We start from the raw sequence: 12,090 nt of genomic DNA on the forward strand, positions 1-12,090 counted from the left end.
AATGCCCGGTGCCGGTGAAGGGGGCGGCGGGGATCTTTGCCCTCAACTCATCACGCGGAGAATTGATGGAGGAACCCGGCCCGGGGTCGCCATGTCCATGGCGGCTGCTCGGTGGGCTCCACCGCTGGCGGTCCCCTAGGTTGGGGGCTCTGGAAGCCAAGGCGGCGGCTATGGGTGGTGTGGATGGTGTCGGCCCTGCGGCAGGTGGCGGGCGGCGGTTTTGGTTTCGGGCTGACCATCATTCTTGGCTGCGGGGGCGGTGAGGCAACAAAGATCGTGGGTCGCGGCATGTGGGTTGGCTCTGCCGGCCCGGCTGCCTGAAGAGGAAGTTGTTCCCTTTATAGTCTTGTTTGTCCCCCGCCACATCTAGAGCTCGGTGGTTTGCCTGCCAGTGCTAGGTGATGGGCAGGTGGGTGGTGCTGGTTATGGTACCGGGGGAACCTTTGGGCAACCACGACGAGGACGTCGTCGCCGTCCTCCTTCTTGAAGGCCTTTTCGAGGTATCATCCGCACTACTACTCCTCTGCGTGGGCGAAAGCCCTAGGTTCTCCTTGCGGATGGCGGCGACGTTGTGAAGTCGTTTCCCTTCTCGGAGGCGCCCCCTCGGCGACTTGCCCTGTTTGGTGAAGTCTCCTCCTCGTGTCGACTGGCAGGTTCATGGCATGCTGCTCTGCCGCCCGATCGCCCATGCTTGCTGGTGGGTGGACATCCTCAAGCCTAGACGAAAGGGGGAAAGATTCCCCTTTGCAGCGGCAGTGACGATGGGCTGGCGAGCGAGTGTCCATGCCAGTCCTGTTCATTCGTGGGGGTGGGCTTTTCCCTCTTCCATCGTTTCCTCTTCGATGCTTCTTCCTGCAGCTTCGGTCTGGCATGGTGGTTGTTCCTATGTTATTGGTGATCTCGGTGAAGCTCCATGGCGTCTCCGAGAGGCTGCTCCATTGGTAGTCCAGCTCCCGCTGTTCCTTGTGCTCTTTGGGGAACTACTTTGCCTCCCGACGGTACGGTGCCCTTCGATCTAGGGCGAGGGACAAGGGGCCCCTTTCCGGAGGTGGAGACGGCGGCGGTTTTGGATCTTGTCCTATCCAGTGTGAGCAGACGACGACTCGCTCCAGTCGCCTCCCCAATCTCGCTGCCTGCCTAGAGCTATTCTCGACGCCTAGCTGTGGTTTAGGTGCCTCAAGTTGTGCTGTTTGTCGATATGTTGTTTGCTTGTGTAGACTTTGATACCCGCAGGTACGGGTACACGGGTGGAGTCACCCCATACCCTTACTGCCACCCCCCCGAGTTTACCCGTCATTCATACCCATACTCACCAGAGGGTACATTTTTTTCTCATATTCTTCACCCGCATGGGGAAATGGGTACCCACGGGTGAAATACCCATGTTTGGAACACATCAAGTCACTGTTGTTAATTGCATTATTTTTGGAAACAAGCACTAAAACGCTGCACGGAATATCAGTACCTTAGGTGAACAGAAGATGATAATTTGCTCATGAGACAGAAAGTTGTGTACACGCATCGTTCATGCTGCTTGATTGAAATTAGGTCTGGAGATAGATGTGGACAAAAAAAAATTCTAACACTAAGCATCAAAGTATAAAACGATATTTTATATCAGGGGTACATGCTCACGTTGATTCCCTGGTTCCTTACTCTCTTTTTTGAGGAACGGACAGTCGAGCTGTCTATCGATTAGATAGAAATAGAGTGTTAATTACATAAGGGTCGCAGGTGAACCGAACGGCAAGAAGAAACAAAGGAAACTAAAAAAAGATGAAACCAACAGTTGGAGGAACCACCGTTGTATTTGATATAGGAGGTGGCGAGTCTCGAACTCTGGCTGTTTAGTACAGCTTCACATGTACTAACCACTAAGCCCCAGAGTCTTTCTCTTAAAGATGAAACCAATAGTGGGAGGAACCACCGTTGTATTTGATATAGGAGGTGGCGAGTCTCGAACTCTGGCTGTTTAGTACAACTTCACATGTACTAACCACTAAGCCCCAGAGTCTTTCTCGAAACAAAGGAAACTAGCTGCAAGCCAGCGGGCACTAGACTGCATTCCCGTCTCCGGGGTCCTGGGTGTACGAGTACGCCCTTTGGGCGATGTCCTCCTTGACGAGAGCCGCCATGGCCGCTAGTTCCTTACTTTGCCTTAGCGTTCCTATTCGCCTACGAAGATTGCAAGGAAACAAGTATTAACAAAAAATAATCACCCTCCTTAATTTATCAGTTGGTACTATTTCTAGTCCTAGCTGACTAGATGAATATGCTTGGTGAGCAAGTTACACTTTTCTTTTCTTCATAGGGACGGTACTCTTTTCTTTATAGGCACAATGCTTTGCTTATAGATGAGCATAAGACTATAACCAATTGGTTTCTTACACAATAATGACAGTTATCAATAGCTCCCTTCATAGTTGAACATTATTCCACTCTTATAGTCTTATGCTTATCCATATGGAAGCTCAAGAACTAACCCGCCAGCAGATGATAATATAAACTGTTGATTGGGATACAGATCACGAGTTTTATCCATTGGCAAATGCAGTGGCGGAGCCAGCGGTAATTTCGTGTGGGGTCATATAGCCTAGATAGGAAGGACAAAGGGGTTTCCTGGAAAGGTGAGCTGACCCCGTAGCCAACACATAGCTCTGCCAGTGGGCAAATGTATCTTGATTAGTATTGTCTTATCATTGTACTGCATACCTTCTGTAATGGATAAAGGGAACAAAGTCGGAACCTAGCTTCTTGTCTCTCATATTTTTTTATTTCCATTTTACGTCTCTAAGTAATTTCTAGTCTCTGACTTCATCGTGGGCACATGTTCACAGCTCACATGAACGAGATGAACAGAAGAGACAAACCTGTCCCTGCTAACGGTTATCTGGATGGCATGGCCGCTGATAAGTCAGAGGCACAAGCTACCGACTGTTCTTGTACATGTTCAACAGCTCTATTCGGTGGTTGGGTGCTGACCTGGTAATACATATGGATATGGGATCTTAAAACTGTTTTTCAATTGTAATCTGGTGGTTGAGCATGAGCGCCGGATAATTTGCCCGGGCGGCAAGGGGTTGAAAATTTGGAGAGGATGATAAATTCGCTGTGCAGCAACTAATCAGGAGCGAACGTCCGTGTCCAAGCGGGCAGAGCAGTCGGTTTCAGGGTTAAATGAGAGAGAGGTTAATGTAGCCATGGCGAAGAGCAGGAGCGCACTTGGAGTGACGAGAGGATGATGAGAGGGAGCATGGTGGCGCCTGGGAGTGACGATAAGTTGATGACGAAAAATACTATGTTACCATTTTTTGTAATTATCTAGGTGTCCATGGAGTCAGAAAACACATCCAACTAGGTTGATGGAATTCGAGTTCGACCATAGCTAAGCTACGCGTGTTTATCTCGGGCAAGGTCTGAGACCGCATATTATACTCTCCGGTACACGATGTGTGGTAACAGTAATTAACGCACATGTCCTGGGACGAAGAGTTTAGATTGAAGTCTGATCTCTGATGTGAGCTGGTTTTACCCTTTAAATTCGCACCTGTAGAAGATAGGTCTTCAAATTCGCGCCTATAGCAGATATAGACAGATCGGCAATCAGCATGGAGACGAAATCCCAAGGTCTCGGGGGCATGAGCTTCTTCATGATTGGTTTTGGTACAGATTTCCTCTTCTTGGTTTGCAAGAATTTGATCCTCTATTATCATCTTGTTCCATGTTGCCTCTCTGCCGTAAGTTTTTCTTGTCTAAGCGCTTGAAAATTAAACAGTTCTTGCTCTGGCCGTGTTTGCCTTCGTTGCCCAGTTGGGTAGCCCTTCCTACGATATCTACTCCCTCGAGCTCACCGGCATCGACGGCCTCGGCGACCCGGCCGGGCTGAGCGCCCTGGCGTTCAACGTGACCCTGCACGTGAGGAACGAGCGGTTGCTGGCTGCGGAGAACCGCTTCAGCCATGGGCAGGTGGTGGTATCCTACGACGGCGTCGTGATAGGGGAGGGGCGTGTGCCGGGCTTCAGCGCCGGCGCCGAGAGCACGGCGGAGGTGAAGGCAGTGGCGTGGGGCGGCAGGGCGGGCATGGTGCAGATTCCCGGTGGTCTGGTGAAGAGGCGCGTGGAGGCCGAGCTGCGTTGGGACTCTGCAGAGTTTGACGTGGAAGCCAAGCTGTTCCGCTTCAGCGACGGCAAGGAGAGTGGCCCCGTTGTGCTATGGTGCAAAGTAGGATCTCAGGTGCCGCAGCAGCCTAAGAGATGCAAGGCCTTCACCGATTTCAAAGGCTGTTCGCTCAAATAGAATTCAGCTTGAACTGGTGTGTGCTCTCGGGGCATCTTTCCTGTTATTTAAGGAAAATGTTACATAGATAAAATTTCCAATTGTTTTGATAGCTAAGCTATAAAATTGCAACAAATGGAACTAGTACAACACAAAACTACAACCCAAATAAGGTTTTTAAAAATGGATTTGCCGGAAATCAGGCGTCTAATCTTTATTGTGTTCCAGTTGTTCCTTAGCCATTAAATTTGCTTCGTGATTTGTGTTGATATAACAGCTGCAAGAGTGTTGCAACTGAGATGGGTTGCACATAAATTGCAAGTAGGTTGTAACTAAGATTTGATGACGTCATGTCACTTAGATTTAGTTAAGTCTAAGTCCCATGAGATCTAAAAGTGCCTAAAAAAACTACAACCCAACCAACAATAAGCTTGTGTGTGCATTTCGGCCGCTGCGAGCAGCGGATTGTTGCCCGTTTGACTCTTGTGCACGTATCTTGGCACGAAAGGATCTTTACAACACCGACATATGAGACCGTCTATGGCATGGAAGATTATGTTTCAATTTTTTAGGAGCTAAATAGTTTTTTCGCCACCCAATTTCACTCATTCTACCGCCATGAATTCCTCGCCCCCTCTCTCTACTTTGAATCCTTGTTTACTAGTATTGCAATTTCATCCCCAAAGGAATTAGGGGTTGAAGGGGATTTGGTGGAACCGTTTCTTTCATCCAAGGTGCTCCTCCACCCCATCTCACTAGTAGGGTGGAGTGATTTTAATCTACATAAAAATGAGGGTGTTTTTAATCCCCTTGAATATAATTCAAATACACTAGCTAGAACTAAACAAAGACCTCAAAGATTTCACTATGATATCTTTCGGCAACAAGCGATGCACCGATACCTCGACGTCTGGTAGGGTGTCAATTGGGTAAGACCAGGGATGCAATATCGATGTGTAAATATGTGTTCCAACTATCGGCAAGTGGTAGGTGGGAGGCAAGGATGAGTCGAGTCATGCGCACATGATAGGAGGCATGACGGGAGGTGACCATTGAGCAACATCACGAGGAGGAACACACTGTGACAAGGTAGAAGGTGAGATCCCAAAGCCTGAATTGCATTTCAATACTACTGAGGAGGGGAACAACGCACCTTGCCACCTCATTTCCAAGATGCCCACGCGTAGTGGCTCATTGTGTGTGTTAAGGAGGCGAGGCAGTAGATTCCGTTTGCACCATGTTTCTTTTTTTAGGGGGGGGGGGGGGGGGGCGGGGGCATCTACTTGCATATTCATCCACATAGTAGTACATTTCGCTCGTATATTGAACCAGTTAATAGGTAAGTTAAATCGGCTTATGTGCATAATGATTCAACTATGTATATTAAGTTGGCTATCTAGTATACCAGATTGGCTAAATGAACACACCGACTAGCCTATATCAAATCAGCTAAATACGCATACCTAATCGCACAAATAAATAGTCTAGGCATATTAAACCGATTAATTAGTCTTACCAAATTGCATAGAATGCATAGTGAAGTGATCTCTGGACTGTCCTAGCTCTAGCCAAGAAGGAGTAGGCTCCCATATCAATCACGTCGTTATCATAGTAGGTTGTTCCACTCCACCTAGGAACTTTTTGTCTATATTTTAGGCCATATTTCACGTACATATGTTTCAAAAAGAAATTAGCTAATTTTGCAGGGGTCGCTACTAGTCTCTCATATGTGTTATGCTTCCCGGGTTAGCTATGCCTTTTGCACTGTTCACATTATCTGTTAGACATAGAGACGCAACATGTTGTTTAAAACTTTTTGGTAAATCTATGAGGTTGTTTATAGATAGTTGTCTGATTGTTTTATGTTGTTTTCAACTTTAATTTAGACTTATCAAATGGTTTTACAACTATAAGATTGTTTAGGAGCAACAACCGGACTTTTTAATGTAAAAAACATGATTTCTTCATATGGTTGCCAAGTTTTCTGATCCGCCTACCAGTTTGTTATAGAACAATTATCATATCTTTTTCAAAAACAATTACCATAACTTAAGATTCAGTTACAAAGTTCATTTTTACTAATCGCTTTTCGAAAAACAAGTACCATATTATTTGCAAAGACGCAAAGAATTACACAACATCTAAATATAATTACCAGGTCCGATTTGCATGTTTTTGGTTTTGAAGTTCTTTAGATAAGATACATAGTTGGATTTTCTGACATTACTCGCCGAATTGTTTATAAAGAACTACCTTAAAAAAATCTCCAAAAATAAATTAAAATACACTAACTATATAAGAGAGGTATTGCTTGGAGCTTGTGAGTTACCAAAAAAGTGTCATAAAAATATGAGTCTTGTTATTTGGCCTAATAAATCATGCATGCAAATGAATCAATTTCATACTACCTTCATAAATCTTTATTACAAAGTTTGAGTGTGGCGGTATAATATGTTGTAAGAAAGAAACTAGACAGAGAAAACATCCTAACAAATTACTATTACACCCATCCTATCTTTATTGTACATCACATGTAACAGGCCCAATACCACTATAAGCCAATTGTCACGCTCAAGTAATTTTTTCTCCCGCCGCTCATTGGATCAGAGACAAGAATCAGAGAAGCGACCTCTACAGATAGAATCTTCCAACATAAAATGACTTATTTTGATAGTAGGTAGCTCATTAGTAAATTGTACTACCTCCGCTTACTTTGGTAACACAGCTTATATTTTAAAGCAAAGCTATACAATACAAAACCACAATGATAAAGTATAACACAACGCACAAATGTCGGAATTATTTTTGACATAATATAAATTTCCACGTAAAGATTGCCAAACGAAAAACAGCAAAGGGGAAACTGAGAGATTTGAACTGCATTTCAGCGAACATGGGCGAAAAACAAAAGTTGGTCGCGAGGAGTCCCGGGCTATTTGCCTACCTGGGCCGGCTGCACGCCCACACTTGCTCGCCCACACACGGCGCTGAGGCAGCCGCCTACGAGCGCGCGGCGCCGGCCGGGTAGCATTCCTCCGTCGCCCCTCCCCCGGCCCCGCATCGACTGGACCTTCTCCCTCCCTGCTGCTCTCCTGCTCCACGCCGGCCGGCTTCCCTTCTCCGGGAACTAGTCCTAGCCGCGCCTACACAACTTGGTCTCGTCCGTCCCACCCGCCACCACCGCGCGCTCGCGCCCGCCTGGCTGCGCCGCTACTCCGAGCGGCCACCAGCGGCGGCGCCTCTCCAAGCCCTCGACCACCCCGCAGCCCCCAAATCCCTAATCTCCCCGCGGCGGTTTCTCCTGCGCCGGTACTCCGAATAGCCCTAGACGCGGCGCCTCCCCGAGACCCCGGCCGCAGCGGTCCAAGGCTGAAGGTCCTCACCGCAGAGGTACGCCGTTCTCACCCAATCGCAGGTTTCGAGGTAACCCTCTCTCTCTACAGCGACGATTGGATCGTAATTGGATGCTTCAGTGGTTGATTTGATCGATTGCGTTGGGCGTTTGAGTTGGCGCTTGGCCCGTAGCTCTCCGGGGCTGCAGAGCGCAAGTGCACAAGTAACTGCTTGCCATAGTTCGTAACTTTGTGCGCCCACTCCAAGTATTTTCCTCCATTGTCAAAACTCAACAAGGTAGAGCTGTAGAGCTCAATGTAGTTTGTTCCATATCCATTTCAGAATCTGGATGTTAAGATCTACTAGTATAAGGTAGAATCTGGATGTTACAGATTCGCATGCTGAAACCCAATTATCTGGTGCCTCTGTCAGTAACGAACTCTAGCATGGTAGAAGATAGGACGTTCGCTAAAGCGCTAGAAAAATACCTTGGATAACATGTGGAAGTCGTTCTAAAAAATGGTACAGACAATTGCCGATGGAAAGGTATTCACAGTTGATCAGAAGAAAAGCGACAAAACTCGAGTTGTTTTCGGCTTAAAAAATTAACTCCACTTTTCCTCGTACAGATTTTGCCAACTTATCAATAACTTGTGCGGTAGAACCGTACATGGAATCATTTGTAATGTATCATGTCATGTGTGTATGGTCGGTGCATATGGTCAGATCAGTTGTGGGGTCAAAGGCTATTTCCTAAATGTTACATACAACTGAGCCAAGATGGCAGTAAAAGAAAATAAAGTCAGTTTCCTATGTCTAAATTGTGTGTAAACAAGGAAAAATCATCTTAGCATTTATCTATATCAGCATTACTGATTTTATATCTCAAATCCTCATACTGTACTCACAGATGTAGTTTCAGGTGTAGTGGTACTGGTAACCATCACGTACACTCAGTCTGAAGAGTTATCTTGTTCCGTAGGCTAGCTTGAGGTTTGCGTCTTCTACCATTTTTATCATTTGTTTACAGTGTTAGATTAAAATTCTCACAACTGATTGTATGTCATATTCTCATGACAGCGAGTGATTGTTTGTCACATAGCAAGTCCCCGCAACTCTTTGAGGCCCCATTGCTAGATCACTATTTGCCAACTGGAGTTGAGGTATGTACATCAAACACTTTCCTTGAGTTTATATCTGTAAAGGTTCTTGTTAACCTATTTACTTTTTTTAGTGTGAATGTTGGAGTGTAGTGTTCTCTCTCTAAATTAGGTGTAAACAAAGTAAATTTATCTTACCATTTATATTATATGCATCAGCATTACTAATTTTATATTGCAGTTATTGTTTTGACAAGATGTCTGGCTGATTTAGTTAATTCAAATGTACGAGCAGGTTTTGTACAAACCATCACGCACAGTAAGTCGCAAGAGTTATCTTGTGTCTGTGACTTGCTTACTTGAGGTTTGCATCTTCTACCCTCTTTATCAATTTCTTACATTCTTGGATAAAATTTCTCCCAACTAATTTCATGTCACATTCTCAGGACAAAGGTTGTTTGTGATATAGCAAGTCCTTGTGTCTCTCTGCTGCTAGATCACTATTTACCAATTAGAGTTGAGGTATGTACATCCAACACTTTCCTTGGATTTATAAATTTAAGGTTCTTGTTAACTTATTTACATTTTTGTCAATGTGAAGGTTGGAATATAGTGAAAATCAAACTCACGTTTTGCCTAGTTCTCTCGAACGGAGGTTAAACATGAGAATGGAACTCCTCAATTTATGCTATTTCAAGCAATTATCAAGAATGGTTCATTGAGTGTGAAAATCGAACTCCCGATTTTTATTTCAAGCAAGTTATCAAGAATGGTTGGAGACCATGTTATTTGCTAAATGATTGATATGCCATATACCATGAGAATGGAAATATTGGTTGTCTCAAGCAAGTAAGGAAGAATGGTAGGCGATCATGTTCTTTGGAGATATTCGATGGAAATAGAACTCTTTTTATCACCATACCGGTGTGAAGTCAGTGTTTTCAAGTCAATACGACAACAAGTTTTAGTGCGTTCCAAATGGGTAAATGGAGTAACTTGCTTGTAATTTTTATTTTTGTGGTGTAAACATATAATGTGTTATAATTCAATTAGAAACAGAATTGTAGTTTTATTTAAGTTTGCATATAGTCCTTGAAGAATTATCAATCAATATTCGTGCCAGTCATCCAAAATACGGAGGGATCATTTGCATGACATGCATGGCTCCACGGATGTGAGACTTTAATGTGGCATGTTTCTGTAATTTTATCTCTATAGCGGCTTTGTGAGTTTGCATTAGGCTTCCTATCAAGTTCGTTGTCATCTCATGGGGCAATGTGTAATTGCCTAATGTTAATATATGTGTACTTGATGTCATGGCGGGAGTGGCCTCCGGTGTTTTGGTGTTTCTTGGCGGCGTGACCTGTCAATTGGCGATGATGGCACATTATCATGTGTGGTGTGGTGGGTTGCAAGGCGCTGTGCTAAGTATGTTTCTGCACGTTCGTGAGGCTTATTCTCGATGTGTGGCAGATTTGGTCCTTCATACCTCTTCTCATTTGTGTGACACATGGTTTAAATCGGTAGTATTCTTAATGGGATGTGGTGAATTATTTAACTCTATTTTAAAATAGTTAAAGCCACCAATAATTAAATATTGTTTTTCTTTATATTATTTTTTATTGATTATACTTAAATGAGACTGTCAATCATGTTTTTAGACTAAATATCTATCTATTATACCAAAAAAGCGTACTATCAAGCACTAAAATATGTAGAAGAGGCTCCAAATATGACTGTTTTCACTATGGTGTGCTGAAACCAAGGCTTGAAATATTTTACATGATGAATAAATACTATATTACTTTGTTATTAAAGATAGAGAAGGTTGAATACATGCTTTCTAAAACGTCATATGTGCCCTTTGTGGCTCATCTGTTATTGGGTGACACTGGTACGTATCTACTTTGCAACTTATATGGAAGCCAGTACCTTTTCTTATTTAAGATATGTACAGTCATGTTTAGACATGAGAGCGTGTAGTGCATAATATTCAGTTGATACTTTGTGTTTCTTTTGGGAAATACACCTTGTGTTTTGACGTCCATATTTTGTTGATTTGATTCAATTTGGCTATGAGCAATCAAACGCTGCAATTATGCTTTTGTTTATTCGGTGCCACACATGTCGGATGGAATGAGGTGATGGCGCATATGGCCTCTTGGTTTTGAACATCAATGGAGTGAGTTGATAATACTATATGGAGTGATCGCATATCTGCAATTTTGATTACTTAGTTCTTTATATTTTTTTGCTAAGTAATTAGTATGATTATCTAACATGTTTTGTTATGTGTATATGTATATACAGCTGTCAAATGGATTTTGACTTCTTGTCCTCCCTAGGTAAACAGTACTACATTTATATTTTAGATAAATATATGATGCAACACTAATTTTAAAACATCCTATAACAGGGTTCATTCTTGGCCTTTGGGTGCTCCTATCACCTGGGTGCGTCGAGATAAACCTTAATAGAACTAGCTCTAGTATTTTATTTCTTTGGCGTAACACAATGACTTATCTCAGTTATCTGTTGTCTACACAGGTGGAGGCTCGCTCGCTTGAGCAGCAAGGAGGGTCCTCTCAGTGAGCCTCTAGTTGAGCATGGGTCACGTGCTGATTTTACCAAGTGGCTCCCCTCTTGGTTTGTATTTTCTGTAGGAGCGCCTTTGTTCTGGATATGGTTTTTCTCAGCTGGCAGCCCAAGCTCCAGACTTGAGGACACATTCATATGGTCTGAAGAAAATACATATATGAGCGTCATAGTCCTACTGTCTGTTGCCATCAATTTTCTTTGGATACTATGGCTGAGTGTTCTTGACTACAGAAAGGTACGTTAACCTTTGGTTAATTTGTTGTTATTACTACTGTTAGATAGCTGTACCCACTCATATCTTCTTCTTTTTCTCTAGACTTTGCTGTGTGTTGCTGGAGCCAGCGTGGCATTTTCTAGTCTCGCTATTGTAGCACTTCTTCTCCCGAGCATGATCATCAGAATATATTTTCTCGGATGCTTGTCAATTGGGCTGATGATCATTAGCAACGTTTGTCGGATAATGTCACTGGTAAGTATCCTTTGCATGTGTTGCACTGTGTCTACAGATACACTATTCAGTTAAATGAAGAAAAAATATATTCCCAACATGCATTTGTTCCAGAAAAAAACAGATTAAAGATGACGGTATTGTAATCTTATTGCAGGGGAATCCTCAATTCTCTATCCTCGCTTTAAGTGTGGCTCTAGCTGGGGCAGTGGCTGGGATATGCTGGGTTGTTAAAGCCCTGCTTGTCGATTCCTGGATAGTAACAGATGGCGATCAGATGATTGGGTTTTGGGCTGTATTCTTCAAGAAGAATTTCTTTTGGAAGGTAGCGTTGCT

The 12,090-nt window shown here is 43.8% G+C and overlaps 1 long non-coding RNA gene across 2 annotated transcripts; it reads left to right on the forward strand.

Annotated features, from left to right (window-relative positions):
- Positions 1–7,223: 7,223 nt before the first annotated feature.
- On the forward strand, positions 7,224–9,785 carry LOC127335590 (uncharacterized). Of its 2 annotated transcripts, none has more exons than XR_007872896.2 (6): positions 7,224–7,665; positions 8,519–8,601; positions 8,689–8,771; positions 9,004–9,072; positions 9,155–9,230; positions 9,310–9,785. It is a non-coding gene; the product is annotated as an uncharacterized lncRNA (long non-coding RNA). The 2 variants fall into 2 exon arrangements; XR_007872894.2 differs by having other exon boundaries at positions 7,228–7,665; positions 8,531–8,601.
- Positions 9,786–12,090: the final 2,305 nt, after the last annotated feature.

Source organism: Lolium perenne, chromosome 2, assembly GCF_019359855.2.
Source record: "Lolium perenne isolate Kyuss_39 chromosome 2, Kyuss_2.0, whole genome shotgun sequence".
NCBI classification, from domain to species: domain Eukaryota; kingdom Viridiplantae; phylum Streptophyta; class Magnoliopsida; order Poales; family Poaceae; genus Lolium; species Lolium perenne.